Below are 18,146 nucleotides of genomic sequence, written 5' to 3'. Positions count from 1 at the left end.
CAAGAACGTTACCATCATCAATCATACCTTGTGGCATGTTTGCGACGTTTAGATCCACAATCTGTTCTGCAGTGAGTCGGCAGTAATCCATCTTGCGAATCTCCTTTTCGGTACGAAGATCAGCCCAAATATCTTCTATCCGGTGTACATGGATGAAGGTCTTCTTGATCTTCTCTTTCATGCCTCGGTAATCGAAATCAGCTCTAGGTTTGAATCTTTTGAGTCTAATTTCCTGCAACTCAGTTTCCATAGCCCTGGCCTTGATTGAAGTCATGAGAGAATATTGCCCAATCTTCAATGGGTTGTTGGAAGAAATACCCATGCCAACCTTGTGCTTAACTAACTGGTGTGTATGCACAACCATGATCTGCCTTCCCAATTCCATGAGGATAATCTTATCTGTTAGGTATCGTGGGAGCATGTAAGGCTGCCCGCCATAACATCCAACTCTCATGTAGGTAAAAGTTGGAAATTGGAGAAACAAACAACCATATTCTTTCACCTTTTCCCATGCTTCATCTGAGACTCTTTTGTCCTTCAGGTTCTTGTCAAATTGACACAAATAATGACCAAAGAAAGCGTCCTGAACCCTTCTGAAATGAGACCTACTTGATCTTAGAGGCAACTGATCATAGTATTCCCAAACCGGTACAAGCATGCGGTCACCCTTGGTGGAAAGACCTGGGAAATGTCTAAGTGACGCAGCAATATACACGAGATATGAATTCATGTAGAAGGTGAAGGTAGTAGGGACGACTGCAAGTTGCTCACACAAAGCATCACTGATGATTTCACCCCAACAGATGTGCTGAGACTGCCTTACTAACATAATAAATTGGTACATCCAAGGTTCAAAAACATTGGAATGTTCCAATCCCATCATACGGCTAAGAAGAGTAATAGTATCACCGATCTCATTCTTGAAATCAGACCGATATAACTTTGCCCATCTGGTAAGCGCAGTGCGAGGTTCATGAATCCATTTGTTGATATGACGCTTACAGTCTTTCTGCTTTTTGGCAAAGTATTCAGCTGCGCTTTGCTTGGAGATCTCTATATAAATGGTTTCGGAAGGTATTTTAAAAACCCTCTCTATAGCTTCTGCATCCAGGCGAATGATCACTTCCCCATCATCATTTCTAATGACTCATGACTCTTTGTCAAAATGATGAGCACATGCTAGAATAAATTCTGGTTCTAGGGCAGCAACTGGAAAGGATGCGGCATGATGGATATGGCTGTCCAGCAACCGTTGCATATCCCCCTCCTTCGGATCTTCAATCCTTTGTATGAATTCGGACATGTCAACATGCCCTATCTCAGTATCCTTGATATGATCAAGGGAGGAGGAGATCTGTGACTGCGGAACTTCATTCTGGTATTTATCATACCTGTATTTCATCTTTTTTGGAGTGGGAGATGATGATACATCTGTCATCTGGAAACAACCGGGAATGCTGCAATGTAAATCCATGAGTATCAAGGCAACATCAAAGTCAGTATCTTTAGACATTTTCACTCCTCCAAATGAGAAAGTTCAACTTTCGTATTTTGGCTTTGTGAGAGGAGATATAAGGGGTGGAAAAATAAGCTTTTGACTTATTTCGGGTTTTGAAAAATGTTTCGCAAGTACACAAGAGGGAAGTACAAACGTGCAATCGGATTTTAAATTCCGAATGCAATTATACTTGCGAAACACGAAGCATGATTAAATGGAAGGAGAATGAATTTTCAGTTTGAAAATTGGGAAGAACGCATTTGCAATGGGTTTTAAATCCAAATGCAAACTTATTTTCAAACTGAAAATCGAAGGAATGGACGGAAAAAGGTATTTTAGGCATGCGAGAAATGACGAAGATGATAAGTACGGATGAGGGAATTGGAATCGGATAAGTAAAAATCAATTTCGGGAAGATCACTTGGAACTTTGTCGTGCCAAAATGGGAAGGACTTTCGACTTGCAATCCGGATTTCAAAACCCAAAATTGGGAAGAACTTGATTTTTCCGTCATTGAAACTTGATTTTTGGACTAAGAAGGTTAAGTCTTTATCCAAAAAGGAAAGAACACATCTTGAGGTAGAACTTTTCACACTTGCAAATTTCTTTGCAAATTGGGAAGAACATATTTGGAAGAACACATCTTTCTTGTTTTGAAACTTGATTTTTGGACCAAAGAAGGTTAAGTCTTTGTCCAAAGAGGGAAGAACACATATTTTCCTTTTACTTGCAATCGGGTTTTTAAAACCCGAATGCAAGTAAAGGAGGAGAATTTTCAATGGGGAAGAACAACTTTTTCTTTACAAATTTCCTTGTAAAATGGGGAATTTCCTCTCATAAACCCAATACGAACATGAACAAAAACCAAAACTTAAACAAGGAAATTGCAAGGAAAGAAACAAAAGAGGAATATAAAAATAAAATTACCTTGCAAAGATGAGGAGAGATCCAAGCTTGTGGAGTCAACCAAAAATAGAAGATGAAACCCTTTAAATAGAAATTAAACAAAGGAAGAAACTTAGCCACGCATGGTGACCAAAGAAAAACCGATTCGCTATAAAAACGCCATGAAAAATGCCAAGGAAGTAATTCAAAAATGATTCGATTCATCATTACATACAAGAGAAAGCAAAAATGATTTAGAATTGAAAGCATACCTTGAACGAAAAAGGTGCGAAACTTGCAAAAAACGTGACTGGTTTTTAGGGCGTTTTTGCAAATCGATTCCCCAAAATGCGCACAAAACGGTTTGAATGCAGCTTGAAATCCAACGCATTAATGATTAAATCAAAAACGCCTTAGGTAAGAGCAGATTCGAACCTCCAAACCGTGGCAAATGGCACAAATGCATGATTCAGAAAAAAAAAACGTTGAAGAAGACAAATGGCGAAAATCAGTTTGATAGATGCGTAGAACAAGGGTTTGAATTCTTCAAAGTTGCAGCAAATCCACCTTTGGAAGGAATCCCTATCTTTCTTCCAAAAAATTCGAACCCAAATCACTTTGCAAAGGCATGGGAGAAATTTCGGGTTTTAGAAATGGAAATACAAGTTTTAAAAATGTTCATATTTTTGCCTCTAAGGCAAATTTCGGGTTTTAGAAAAGGAAATACAAGTAAAATTACTTGTAATAGGGAAATAGAATTCCCTTTACAAGTGATTTTACTTAAAACATGTAAAGGGATTTTAAAATCCCATTTACAAGTTCTATTTAAAAATTTAAAAAAATAACTTTAAGTCATAAAAACATGTAAAGGGGTTTTAAAAACCCATTTACAAGTTTTACAAAACACTTTAAGTCATTCTACTAGTAAAGGGGGTTTTAAAACCCTTTTTACCAGTTTCCAAAAACTTGTAATTGGAGAAAAATTCCCCTACAAGACCAAAAGCTTCAAGGGGGTTTTGAAAAGCAAATTACCAGTTACTGGTAATTATCGAATAATTCCCCTACATTGAAGCAAAAACATAGCAAACGGACTCGAAACGCAATGAAATTTGAAACGTAGCTTGGGGATGGATCAACAATCGGTCCAATCCAAGGATGGGACGAATTTCTACCTCGGGAAGCGTGCCATAGAGTGAAAATTTTCATTTTTTAATAAAAATTTCCTTGTGATAGTCCAATTTTTGAAATCAAAAATTGAGGACAACAGTAGTGGTACTACGTCAGCCTCCTCGGAAAATGCCTTCACAGCCCAATCCTTTCACAAGGATAAAGGCAAATTTCAGTCCTCTCAGTCTTCTCAGCAGAAAGGCTCTTCTCAGACACAGGATGGTGCTAAGAAGAAGAATGTGCAGTGCAATTACTGTCACAAGTACGGCCATATGAAGAAAGATTGCCGTCAGAGGCTCGCTTCTGAACAAAAGAAGCAGGGAGGGTCACACCAGAAGGCGCATGTTGCTGAACATTCCAAGCAGGAGGAGTCTGCCTTTTATGCCTTTATGGCTAAGAGGTCTTCAGATCATGCCAGGTCTTCTGCTTGGTACATTGACTCTGGTGCATCACGTCACTTTTCTCATCGGCGTGACTAGTTTACAGACTTCTCATCTTTCAATGATTCCGTTGTATTTGGCGGAGGTGAGGAGTATACAGTTGTTGGCAGAGGCACTGTTCAGATACAGTCTGGTGGCAGGACTCTCATTTTCCTGAAGGTGTACTATGTTCCTGGTATGGAACTTAATCTGCTCTCTATCAGTCAGATTATGAGGAATTCTCCTCAGCTAGATGTGGTGTTCAGTGCTCACAAGTGTTCCATCATTGATCGGGAGACTCGTCTTACTGTTGCTATTGGTCTAGAGGATCATGGCCTATATAGGCTTCTTGACACTGGTGATTCTCCTGAAGTGGCTCTGGCAGCTCGTGTTTCTCCTCTCAGCACTTTGTGGCATCAGAGATATGGACATCTCAACATTCAGTATCTCTCTCAGCTATCTCGGGAGGGACTTGTTTCAGGGTTACCTGATATTCAGACTCAGCATCTTGGAGTATGTGGCGCCTGTCAATCTGGCAAACAGCATCGGACTTCATTCACACATGGAAAGTCTTGGCGCGCATCTAAGGTACTTCAACTACTTCATGCTGATATTTGTGGTCCTATGAACACATCTTCTGTTACTGGTTGCAAATACTTTTTGCTTATTGTAGATGATTTTAGTAGAAAGATGTGGGTGTACTTTCTTAAACATAAATCAGATGTATTTAGTATCTTTCAGAAGTTTAAGTCCTTTGTTGAAAAAGAGTCTGGACATAGCATCATTACTCTTAGGGCAGATAACAGGGGGGAATTTTGTTCTTCTGCATTCTCCAACTTCTGTGATACCCATGGCATCAAACGCCAATTGACTACACCCTACACTCCTCAACAAAACAGTGTTGTCGAGGGTCGCAATCGTACGGTTGTTGAGATGGCTCGCTCCATGTTACAACACAGGAGTGTTCCGAATAAGTATTGGGCTGAAGCAGTGTTTACTGCTGTCTACCTCCTTAACCGTTCCCCTACTCAGGCTGTTAAGGGGAAGACTCCAGAAGAGGTTTGGTCTGGTCGGAAGCCTAAGATCAGCCACCTGAAGGTTTTTGGCTCTGTTGCCTATGTTTGGATTCCAGATGCTAAGCGCTCCAAGTTGGATTCCAAAAGTCAGAAACTCATGATGACAGGATACAGTGATCACCATAAGGCCTACAGACTGATAGATACAGACACTGAACATCTTATCTTCAGTCGTGATGTTGTATTTGATGAAGACAGAGGATTCTTTCAGTCCCCTTCTTCTGAGCAGAGTTCTGAGGATCAGCCTCACAGTGTTCTTATTCCATTAGGTTCGCCTGATGGGAGGGATGATGCAGAATCTATTTTCGATGATGCACTACCTGAGTTCCCTCCGGAGAATAATCCTCCTCCTGCTGCTCCTGTTCCTGCTCATGAGCCTCTTCCAGCTCCTCCAGATGTTAGCACTTCTACTCTCCGGCCTAAATGGTCGGCCAAGACCATTGGTGATCTCAAGGATACTGAGCTCATTGAGGGTAGAACCTCCCGTAATAAGAGCAAATAGCAGCATACAGTCAATTTTGCTCTCATGGCTAACATACACAGTGTTTTTGAGCCTCAGACATATTCAAAGGCTAAAGGTATACCTGAGTGGGAACAGGCTATGGAAGCTGAGTTCCAAAGTCTTCAGAAGAATCACACTTGGGCCCTTTCTGATCTTCCTTCAGGGAAGAAGCCCATTAGCTGCAAATGGGTGTACAAAGTAAAATACAAAGCTGATGGAACCCTAGACAAGTATAAGGCTCATCTTGTTGCTCGTGGGTTCTCACAGAAATAAGGCATTGACTACGAGGAGACTTTTGCTCCTACAGCCAAAATGAGTACCATACGGCTTGTTCTTACCTTGGCAGCCCAGTTCAGTTGGAAAGTTCATCAGATGGACGTCAAGAGTGCTTTTTTGAATGGTGACTTACAGGAAGAAGTCTACATGACGCAACCCCTAGGTTTCAAGGTTGCTGGTCAAGAACAGAAGGTCTGTAGACTAGTCAAAGCACTCTATGGTCTGAAACAAGCTCCTCGGGCTTGGTACATGAAAATTGATAAGTACCTGACAGATCATGGTTTTCAGCGGAGTCCATCTGATGCAAACCTGTATATCAAGCATACTAGTAATGATGTTCTATTTGTGGTTGTCTATGTGGATGACTTAATCATTACTGGCAGTTCAGCACATTTGATCACTAGGATCAAACAGGATTTGTGCTGCACCTTTGATATGACAGATTTGGGACTTCTACATTATTGCTTAGGAGTTGAAGTCTGGCAGACTGAGAACAATATCTTTCTCTCTCAGTCCAAGTATGCTAGAAGTCTTGTGGACAGGTTCAGAATACAGGATTGCAAACCTGCCTCTACTCCTATGGAACCCGGGCTCAAACTTTCAGCTCAGTCATCTTCACCAGTTGTGGATGAATCTCTGTTCAGGCAACTAGTGGGCAGTCTCATCTATCTTACTGCCACTAGACCTGACATCAGTTTTGCAGTGAGCTACATTTCATGCTTCATGACAGCTCCCAAGGCTGATCATTGGATAGCAGCGAAGCATGTGTTGCGTTATGTGAGTGGCACTCCTGATTATGGACTTCTGTACACTCGGAGTTCTAATCCTATACTCAGTGGCTACACAGATTCTAACTAGGCAGGTTCGGTTGATGATCGTAAGTCTACAGCAGGGTATGTGTTTAGTTTGGGATCTGGTGCTGTCACATGGACTAGTAAGAAGTAGCAGACAGTGGCTCTCTCCTCGACAGAAGCAAAGTATCGAGGAGCAGTTAAGGCATCTTGTGAGGCAGTTTGGCTTTGACGAATGCTTGCAGATATGCATGTCTCCCAGGCAGGTCCTACTCCCTTGTTCTGTGATAATCAGGGAGTGCTCAAACTCGCCAAGAATCCAGTCTTCCATGAAAGAACCAAGCATGTGGAAACTCATTGTCACTATATTCGACAGCTGGTTGAAGACGGATCCATCCAGTTGCTGTATGTTCCTACCTCAGAACAGCCAGCAGACATCTTCACCAAGCCCCTTGGTCCTGATAAATTTGTAAAATTCAGGGGGTCTATAGGTGTAGTTAATAGATTGAGCATTAAGGGAGGGTAATAGAATATTAAAATAATGTTAATTTTAGTATTAATGCTCAATAGTGTATATTCTATTTTAGTTAGATCGTCTACGATCTTCTCAGCAGTTTCTTATTAGAAACTTGCTATTCTTGTAAATATTCTTGTATTATTTATGAGTGTCTTGCTCATTCTGTTAATGAATCAATTCTTTGAAATCCATATGCTTCTGCATTTGTTTTAGGCTTGTCACAACACCCCACTAGCTGGTCATCCTGGGTTTTACAAAGCATACAAACAAGTAAGGGAGCATTTCTCATGGAAGGGATTGAAGAGAGATGTAATGCAGCATGTAAGGGAATGCAAGGAGTGTCAACAAAATAAGGTAGAACATGTGTTTCCAGTAGGGTTGTTACAGCCTTTACCCATTCCCAATCAAAAGTGGGAAAGTATATCTATGAATTTTGTTACTGGATTGCCAAGGTAAGGATTGTCTGTATGTGCTGGTTGCATAGAAACGGGACTCGGACTCGGCGCGGATTGGGCAATGGTGACTCGACTCGAGACTCAGGACTCGGATCGGCCAAGACTCGGCAAAGTGAAAAACCCAAGAAATTTACCGATTTTTAAGGATTTAAAACTTGTTTCATGCACCCTTTATTTAACAAACCTTAAATACACAATAACATCATCAAATAGAAGTTAATTGGATCACATACACAAGTATACATCGATCACATTAGTATAAACGCAAATTGTAGCTGAAGGAAATAGCAACCAATAACCATAGATATATAAATAGTGTCAAATGTAAAAATATTACAAAACTCATGGAATATGAAATCCATGACATCAAAATTCGAATGTTCCAGTTCCACACATATATCAAAAGTAAAACAACTACAAGTCTATGGCTCAGAGGAGCCTGGGTCCTTCCTACAAAGGCGTCTAATCCATGACTTGCCATGACTCGGCCAAAACTCGCCATGACTCGTCGAGTCCGGGTCCAAGCCACCCAGGACTCACCGAGGGTCACTCAGCCCGTGACTCGCCGAGTTTTGGCGAGTCATGGCGAGTCACGGAACTCTGGGTGGTTGATAGGCTCACAAAGTTTGCACATTTCTATGCTATATCATCAAACTATAAAGCTTCCCAAGTAGCTAAGTTATTCTTTAAAGAAATTTTCAGACTTAATGGCTTACCCAAGACCATAGTGAGTGACAGGGATAGCAGGTTTCTAAGCTTGTTTTGGCAGGAATTATTTCGTCTTACAGGAACAAAATTAACACCTAGCACGAGCTACCATCCCCAAACGGATGGCCAAACAAAAATAGTGAACAAATGGATTGAAGGGTATTTAAGAAACTATGTAAAAAGCCAGCAAACAGCATGGATTAAATGGTTGCGTTTGGGAGAATATTGTTATAACACAACTCATCATATGTCCATTGGTATGGCCCCTTTCAAAGCACTCTACGGATATGATGCTCCTTCTTTTGTGGACTTGATTTTTACTGATAGTAGAGTTCCTAGTGCCAAGGAGGTAGTACAACAAAGTAAGGATATTCTGGAAACTCTCAAGGAAAATTCACAGCGAGCTCAGAATCAGCAAATGTGGATAGGCATCGAACTGAGCGAACTTTTGAAGTAGGGGACTTGGTGTTTCTCCGTTTGCAGGCTTTCAAACAGTCCTCAATTAAGGGGAATGGCACAGAAAAGTTAAAACCACGATTCTATGGCCCTTATCCAGTGATCAAGAAGGTGGGACAGGTGGCTTATGAGTTGGAATTAACACCCGATAGTATATTCCATAACTCTTTTCATGTTTCTTGCCTTAAGAAGGCCCTTAGGCAGCAGATCACACCTTCACTGGAGTTACCTCCTCTTGACTACGAGGGCCAACTCACCTTGGAACCAGAGATAGTGCTCAATTTTAGGGAGAAAAGGTTGAGGAATAAAGTAATCCTTGAGTACTTGGTAAAGTGGAAGGGGCTACCACCCGAAGATGCTACATGGGAAGGAATTGATGCTCCTTCTTTTGTGGACTTGATTTTTACTGATAGTAGAGTTCCTAGTGCCAAGGAGGTAGTACAACAAAGTAAGGATATTCTGGAAACTCTCAAGGAAAATTCACAGCGAGCTCAGAATCAGCAAATGTGGATAGGCATCGAACTGAGCGAACTTTTGAAGTAGGGGACTTGGTGTTTCTCCGTTTGCAGGCTTTCAAACAGTCCTCAATTAAGGGGAATGGCGCAGAAAAGTTAAAACCACGATTCTATGGCCCTTATCCAGTGATCAAGAAGGTGGGACAGGTGGCTTATGAGTTGGAATTAACACCCGATAGTATATTCCATAACTCTTTTCATGTTTCTTGCCTTAAGAAGGCCCTTAGGCAGCAGATCACACCTTCACTGGAGTTACCTCCTCTTGACTACGAGGGCCAACTCACCTTGGAACCAGAGATAGTGCTCAATTTTAGGGAGAAAAGGTTGAGGAATAAAGTAATCCTTGAGTACTTGGTAAAGTGGAAGGGGCTACCACCCGAAGATGCTACATGGGAAGGAATTGATGCTCCTTCTTTTGTGGACTTGATTTTTACTGATAGTAGAGTTCCTAGTGCCAAGGAGGTAGTACAACAAAGTAAGGATATTCTGGAAACTCTCAAGGAAAATTCACAGCGAGCTCAGAATCAGCAAAGTCGATAGGCATTGAACTGAGCGAACTTTTGAAGTAGGGGACTTGATGTTTCTCCGTTTGCAGGCTTTCAAACAGTCCTCAATTAAGGGGAATGGCGCAGAAAGTTAAAACCACGATTCTATGGCCCTTATCCAGTGATCAAGAAGGTGGGACAGGTGGCTTATGAGTTGGAATTAACACCTGATAGTAAATTCCATAACACTTTTCATGTTTCTTGCCTTAAGAAGGCCCTTAGGCAGCAGATCACACCTTCACTAGAGTTACCTCCTCTTGACTATGAGGGCCAACTCACCTTGGAACCAGATATAGTGCTCAATTTTAGGGAGAAAAGGTTGAGGAATAAAGTAATCCTTGAGTACTTGGTAAAGTGGAAGGGGCTACCACCCGAAGATGCTACATGGGAAGGAATTGAAATCTTCAAACATCCCAATCTGCAATTGCTTGAGGACAAGCAATTTGAAGATGGGAGGACTGTCATGAACCCGACATTGTAGGGAGGCCAGTTGGCCATCCAAGTGGTGTTCCTTAGCACTTGATTCTTTTCTTCTGATTTTATTTAATTAATAAGGAAATTAAAAATGATTAATTTCCCTTAGCTGACTTGTCTTTTATTTAAATAAATAAAATTTTGTTTTAGTTAATAATAATGAGCCGACTTTAGGTCGGCTAAGCCATAACCCGACACACCCTCTTTATATAGAGGTCGCCTTGTGTTTTTGGGGGTATGTTGATTTTGGTTGATTGGAGCCTTTGTGCATGCAGGCCAGTCTAGAACAGAATCTCCAGCAAGCCAGTGAGGTGGGACGAAACTCTTACCTTCACACACAGTCAACCTTTAGCCTTCAGTTCGTTCAAGCATTAAATCCATTCGTTATCCTCACAGGTCTAGACGCAACAGACAGCCATTATCATCCCAATAAGGAAGGAACCTGTGGCCTTATTGGGCACCACTAAAAGGGCGCCATTATTCGCACAACCTGGGGGAATGCAGCATAAGCTACAGGAAGGAGATTGCCAACTACTAGAAAAGGAGGCCGTCCAATCCAGTATAGTCACAGAGCATCAATAGGCAGATTGTCAGTCCAGGGAGTGATATCAGATGGGTCTGTAATCACAGTCTGAAAAGTATGATGTTCAGAAGCTTTCAAGGATAGGACTACAAAACAACAAAGGAGTGAATGTCTGTGAATCAGTATGTAATCCTATGAACCGATATATAAATCTGATTGATATGCTGCATGCATTGAGTTATATCTAGTCCATATGTTTTGACCACAATTGTATGAAATTAGTGTTTTATGAATCTGAAGTTAATCTGAGTCTTTTTCAAATCTATTGAAAAAATTTCTGTTATATTTTGTGTTGTGTCCTAGTGAGTATATTTCAACATTCTGGGTCTTCATCTATGACACATGGTGTACACAAGATGAAAGGCCATGCTCTCTTTGCATCGACACATTCTCAATCGTCCAAGTGGCTTCTAGATTCAAGAGCTTCATATCATATGGCATCATCAGAGGGTATGTTCTCTTCTTTTGAGCATCACGGATTTCCACAAATTTTGATGGGTAAAATGGGAGTGGTTCTATTGAGGTTGATGGTGGCACATTCAATAATGTTCTTTATGTCCTTACATTATCTTCGAGCCTTAATTCCATCTACCAGATTACTCGTAGTGGGATAGGCAGGACAGTTGAGTTCACCCCTGATTCAGTGCTTATCAAAGATCTATATACTAGAGGGCTTGTTGCAATTGGTAGTGTTGATAATACGACACAATTGTATGAGTTCTCACATTTTGCTCCCATTGAGCATGCATCTAGTCTTATCTCTCGTGCATCGAGAGTACATTAGAAATATGACGAGAGGTTTGGTCACTTGAACCTATGTGTGCTTCAGTCATTTGCAGTGGTTCCTAAGACTTCTGCTGATCCTCCTCCACCTCCTACTTCTTCAAACATCAGTTCAATTCAACGGGTTGATTGTTCCCTTCTAGTTTCAGCATAGTGGGATGAGTACCTACCAGATATTGCAGGGTTATTTGATACATCACACACTCTAGACATTGGGGACATGACTGAGAATGTTGCATTCCTCCTTGATGGTAGTTTGAGCATTCTTTGGTAGTTTGAGCATTCTTGTCATACAATCTTCAATGCCTTCAGAGGTTGTTCAACAAGAATCTTCGTAGCAGTTTAGCTTTGCTTCAATTGATTTGGCGTCTTTTGATTCAAACAATTGGGCAGTTGAACAGTCTTCCATGGCACACATCCAGAGACTATTCCTTCCATCTCTTTCCTGGAGTTGTTTCAGCCTTGGCCACTTGATTTGTTTCTTCCTAAGGGGAGGAACGTGGTTTGCCGCTCTTGGATCTTCATCAACATTTGTCCTCAAAACTTCATCTTCAGCATTGGAGCTTCTTCATTATGGGGGGAATACATTGTCTCTTTTTTTCTCTCCAATGGGGGGAAACTTGATTGTACTTAAGTGACCGATTCAATACTTGAGGGGAACTGTAATGTCCCCTACCTGATTAACATAATTAATCTATTTCAATATACTAAAATTGATTGAGAGACTAATCATGAAGCCAGTCATTGATATTCTTCAACTTATTAGTTATTAACAAGTGCTTATTTATTTTCCTCATTAGATGATTAATTTCATTATTCATAGTTCTTAATATAGTTATCAGACCCTGCTACTACTTCAGTTTTAAGGGAGAAGGGTCTATGTATGTTACCAAAATGCTTAGAGACCAAATGCAATAAGTTCCCTCAAAGTTTACAGATCCAAGCCCTTACCTTTCTTGGGTCTATACCCTCAAGGCTTATGGGTCGCTAATCCCCACCCTATCTTGGGACTTAACCTATTGCTTGGATTTAGATTGCCCCTCTTCGGAACATCTCATTCCCATCTTCTTAAATACTGACAGTAATAACATGATTTAGACTGTAAGTATACAGATTTCTTATGTATTATGAATATATATGAAATTGTATGACTGTCATACATATTGCAATCCATATTAATATTACCATTTATTCTGCATTAGAACATTATCGGGCTTCATATATTAAGCATACTTATTAAACACATCCCCATGCATACCACCAAGAACAAGGATGTTACTGGCGGTAACTTAATAACAGTTCTGATCTGATCCATGGTGTTGTCACTGGATGCTTTTGATTCCTTTCCTTTATATCTCTCAATGTGAGGGCGAGGTCACACCTCTTCATCATGTATGCCCTTTTGCAAGAGACACACCCTTTGAAAGAGTGCAACTCTTCATTATTTCTGCCCTTTGAAAGGGACACAACCTTTCACAATCAGATCTGCACTTCTCATTCCCAAATTATCCCCTCTTCAAATGAGTTCTCTCCTCCCTTTTATACCTCATATTTGGGGGAGTCACAACTTATCATTTCATGACAATTGACCATTCATTAACTTTAATCAAATCTTAATTATATTTAATTATATTCTTTTATATTTTATTTTTATTTTTATTCTTTTGTATTTTAATTTTATTGTTATCATTTATTATTAAATTATATTTCAAAGTAGGGACATTACAGCCACACATAGTCTTTCATTTTAGTCACATGTACCTTTTTCATTTCATTGCATCTCTCGCTTTTGGAGAGGGGTTTTTTACCAGGTGGTTTTTCTCCTTTTCTCCACCTAGAAAGACTTCATTGGTTTGTACATGGGTACCTAATAAAGCCTTTTGTTGTCGGGACCCATTTTTGCATTCATCCATTTAGAGTTTTTTATTCACCCTAAGTTTCACTTAAGGGGGTGTTAGAACAAATTTACCTATTAATTGCTTTTTTACAACTAGTTATGTTTTTTTTTGCTTAATTTCACTTAAAAGTGCTTATTTTAGTTGTGCGCCTAGTTTAGCTTTTATGCATCTAATTTAGCTAGAATTGAGCTTTATTTAGCTCCTCATGCTTGCACTTTAGTCATCCTAAATTTAGTTTTGTGCTTTCTTTATAAGTACCTCATTGTACAATTGAAATTCATCCTGTAATTTTGTATTCTTTGCTTTTGAGTGATAAAGCAATCATTTGTGCAGCTCTCGCGTTTGTGGAAGGTGTTCTTGTTTGCCATTTGATCTTGCAAGCTTGTGTTGCAAAATTCAACATAGAACACTTAGATGAATGAGGCCAATTGCAAGTGTTGTACTCATTTAACAGAACAGATAACTCCAGCTGTGACATCTGTAGAAAAGGGTAATTCAGTAATTAAAAAAACATGTGAGCAAGTTGTAAAACCATGGGACTTTCACATCTTAATCCTAAGTTTAAATGCCAAAATGATCCGATTATGTGTAAATTTGAGTAACATTTTTATCTGTCAAACTAAGAAACATGCTGCATCCAAATCTAGTGCAGCGAACCTCATAAGATAAGGCCCAGGTCAAGTCCTGGATTAATTTGATAGAATAGATAGCACTGGGCTGTGGCATCTAGAATGAAGTTGGCCTATGACAGGGATTTACCGATTAAAACAAGGTGACTCTGTCAACGAAAAAATTGGGTGGTGAATCAACAAGCCTACAGCAAAGACACGGGTTTAAAATTCAGAAACGTATGTTTATATTAAATTGAGTATTTTACCTTATCCAAGTCCAAGCACATTGTATCTCAGAGGTGCATTAGCATCCAAAACAAAATTTTCCACCCAACTGAACATTGGTCTGAAAAGAGAGAAGGATCTATGCAATCCCATCAATTGTACCTAAAATCTTACCTGCAGCCCCTGGTGCAAGTGTCTCCGAGTATCATAATAGTCGCAGTGGCAGTCCCCGTCTCGCCACCTGACCAGCATTCTGCCAAATTAGGGCACCTGGCTTCCTCACAGACTGTGTGCAATTTCAATTCTCTTAACTTCGTCTTGATGGCTGTATACTTATCTCCGCCTGGGACCGAGGCCTTCATCCATTTGGGTTTAGGGAGGAGATTCTTTCTTGAGCCTACTTCCACAGAATATGCCTCTTGAGGGTTTTGTGATATAAAATCCGCTAAACTTGGACCACCATTCGCCAATCGTTCTCGTAACGTGGCCAACGCAGGTGTTACAGGAGTGACAGAGGTTGAAAATTTTTGTCGAGCCCAATTGCGAAAGTGGTGGGCGAGAGATTTCGATCCCTGGTCGATCCTGCGTAACAAAACCAGGTTTGCCGACATTGTTTTTTAATCAGTTAGAATCCACGTTAGGATTGCTGGATTAAACCCGTGATTCGACTGACCGCTGCACATTTACTCTGCGATGCTTCGCCTGCCGTAAATTGCTTTGAAACGAGCCATAAAAAATGAAGTATTCGAAATATTTTGTCTGCCAGACAGAGACATTTGCTGGGACAAGGAAAATACTGCTCTACCAAACAAACTTTTATTATTATTATTAATTTATAATCTATGGGAGTTCAAAGATTTTTTTATTTTTATTTTTTTTTGGGTGTATGGTTTAGTTTTTAATTATTATATTTTCTAATATGTTGCTGAATGTTTTTAATCGCGAGGCCAAGCACTCTATGAGACTCATGGGTAGATAGTAAAGAAAAGCATGCACAATACAATATTGCACCTAAATTTTCTTTTCTTTGTATCTTGGATCTTCTATTGTGCATCTTCTCTTCTTCAAACAAATTACTCAAGTTGTTCACCTTTAGTGTATCAATATAATTAATCTAGATATCCTTGTAAGTTGAACACTCCATGATGCAATGTCATTTTGCCTCCACAACTTCTTGAGTGCAATAAGTACAAATTTTGTCTATCCACTCCTCTTTAGGTATCATCCATCTTCAAGTTTCACATCCAAGTTGGTGTGAACTAGTTCCTATTTGAGCAATTAACATAGTGAATATTATATAGTTGATTATTTTTATGTAGAAAAAATAAATTGAAGATTTCAAATCTGAGTTATTTCAAGATAAAAAAGCATTCATCTTGATTTGATATTGTTAGTGTAATATTTTTATTACTTTGAATATGATTTTATCTTAAATGTGATATTTCACATATTTAATAAGTTTATTTAGGATATTAAGAATAATTAATTTTTTGCATCTAACTAGTCATTAATGATATGCGTACACCTTGATTTGAGGTATACAAGGGCCACCACTACCTTGTCAATTCTTGATTGATGGTAATTAAATGTCACCTTTATTTAATTAGTGTCACCTCTATTTAGCCAAGGTCACCTTTGTCTCGACTAGACTAAGCTAACTCATCTCCCAATTTTGAGTGATTGGAAGATAAATTTATTCATCTTAGACATGGCATCTTCTTATATCATGCATCCAAGAGATCTTTATATCTATATGTTATTCTTTATAATGATGCTTCATAATATTGATATTTATTAGCAATCGCACCTTAGTATGCAATGGGTATGTTGAGGAGATCTTTGATTGGTTATAAGAAGACTGGAAAAAATGTAAGAAGTTTTTATATAGATTTTTTACATATATGTGAATAGGATATTGCAATTGAGTTGTCTTGAATGTAAAATTGGCTCTTCTAGTTTGCATTTAGAAGAGATTTTTTATGAAATTGCATCATCATGTTGAAGCGTGAATAGATATAGTTGACAGATTAATTTGCTTTTGGAACTCTAAAAATATATGCAATTAACACAATAATGTTCATTTATTTGCACAATTTAAATTTGCAAGCTATATGAAAGTGGAAGTTATTAATAGAATAGTAGTTGAAACAAAGCAAATTATCCTTTTGTAGAATTTGTGCCTGTAGAGAAAGAAAAAGAGATATCATCGAAATGTGAAAAATAATATGTTTTCTTACATGCTTAATTGTTTAACATTGAATATTGAATATTTGTAAATTAATTAATAAAATTAGGAATTATTTCTTAAATGATTTGTAAGTTAACAAAATATAGATTGAATGCAAAAATTATAAGGATATAGAAAGGCAGGTCTTGGTTTTAGTAAAATTGGCTAGAATAAGTGATTGAATGAACGAACCGGGAATTCTTTTACCTTTTGTTTGAAGACCTTACATTTGATAATGCTAGCAATCACTCCTCTTGTTTTTTATGAGCAGCATATGGGTTGGTTTGCATGCGTGAATATCTTTGGAATGTGGCAGGGTGTATGCAGAGACTTGCAAGTTCACAACTCTTGAAATAGTTGTGAATGTCAACCCTTGATGGGCAATATTTTCAATTTTGATTGTTGCTCATTGAAGTGTAAGCCCTTGTAATTTATGTATTGTTAATTCCCATGCCATTTTTAGTGGTATTTGATGGTGAATACCATGGCTCAATGGGGTTATAGGCACATTTTTTGGTTCATTGTGACCCCACATTGGCCCTATGTAATTTTTTAAGAGAACAAAAACAAATAAGGGAAGTTGAGGTGGCTTTTCTCCATCCTGAAATACAATTGCTTCGACTTGTCCAAGTGCACCATTCACAAGCCTTATTTCCACCCACAAATTTGAACATAACATAACCTCTTGGCCAATACATGGGAGTATATTAGATTTAAGTTGTTCTTCCTCTGGATTTGAGCATGTTGATCCCCAAAGTTGCTTTGTTGTGCAAAAGGCAATTAGCATTATTGAAGACAACAACATATGTTTATTATGTAAAGACACCATTTAATTTGTTGCAAATAGATATGGAGGATGAGAAAATAGATTGCTCTTCATGTGTTAGTGAGGAACTTGATCATGACATTAGAAGTTGTCAATCTGCAATTTTAGACTCTGCATTTCAAAAATTTGAGAGTAGGGCACAAAAACTAATTTGTGCAGGGTCCTCTTCAATTTGACGAAATATTTTGTTCAAAGTTATGCTTGTTGTGAAACTGTGCCCTAGTTTTCACCCATAAGAAGTTGAAGCATACATAGGGATGTCTTTGACTAGTGGTAGCTACCCTAAGTCACAAAAGACCATGATTGATCGTCCTCCAAGTGGGATGTGATTATGGCTAGGGAATACTTCATGCAACCTATTGTCAATTCTCTATAGTAGCTTTGGACCAATGAAGCTTATTTCATCTATTAGAATGTATCAAATTAAGTGCATTCTCTCTTGAAAGGTGTAATGGTGTAATTTGAAATTAGGGTTTCACTAATTAAGATAACAAAACCACTAACTAACCAAATCAGCCATACATTGAAAGAAGGGGGTAAATCCAATCGATCTAGCCACAAATTGATTGGAAAAGGGGTTGAGAATATTGATCATATTTACCAATTTATGGGTCTCCTTTCTAGTTGAAATTGGATTGTAAATTGTGAAATTAGGGTAAAATAATGAATAATTGAAGTAGACTGACAAAACAGACTGCTACAGATATAT

At 38.9% G+C, this 18,146-nt stretch overlaps 1 pseudogene; it reads right to left on the bottom strand.

The window, feature by feature from the left end:
- LOC131032444 (lipoyl synthase, mitochondrial-like) overlaps window positions 1-15,190 on the bottom strand; it is a 39,730-nt pseudogene extending 24,540 nt beyond the window's left edge.
- Between the last annotated feature and the right edge of the window lie 2,956 nt (window positions 15,191-18,146).

The sequence above is a fragment of the Cryptomeria japonica genome, chromosome 11 (assembly GCF_030272615.1).
Source record: "Cryptomeria japonica chromosome 11, Sugi_1.0, whole genome shotgun sequence".
Classification (NCBI taxonomy): Eukaryota; Viridiplantae; Streptophyta; class Pinopsida; order Cupressales; family Cupressaceae; genus Cryptomeria; species Cryptomeria japonica.
The sequence above is the reverse complement of the archived record's forward strand: the minus strand, read 5'-3'. Positions and strand labels throughout refer to the sequence as shown.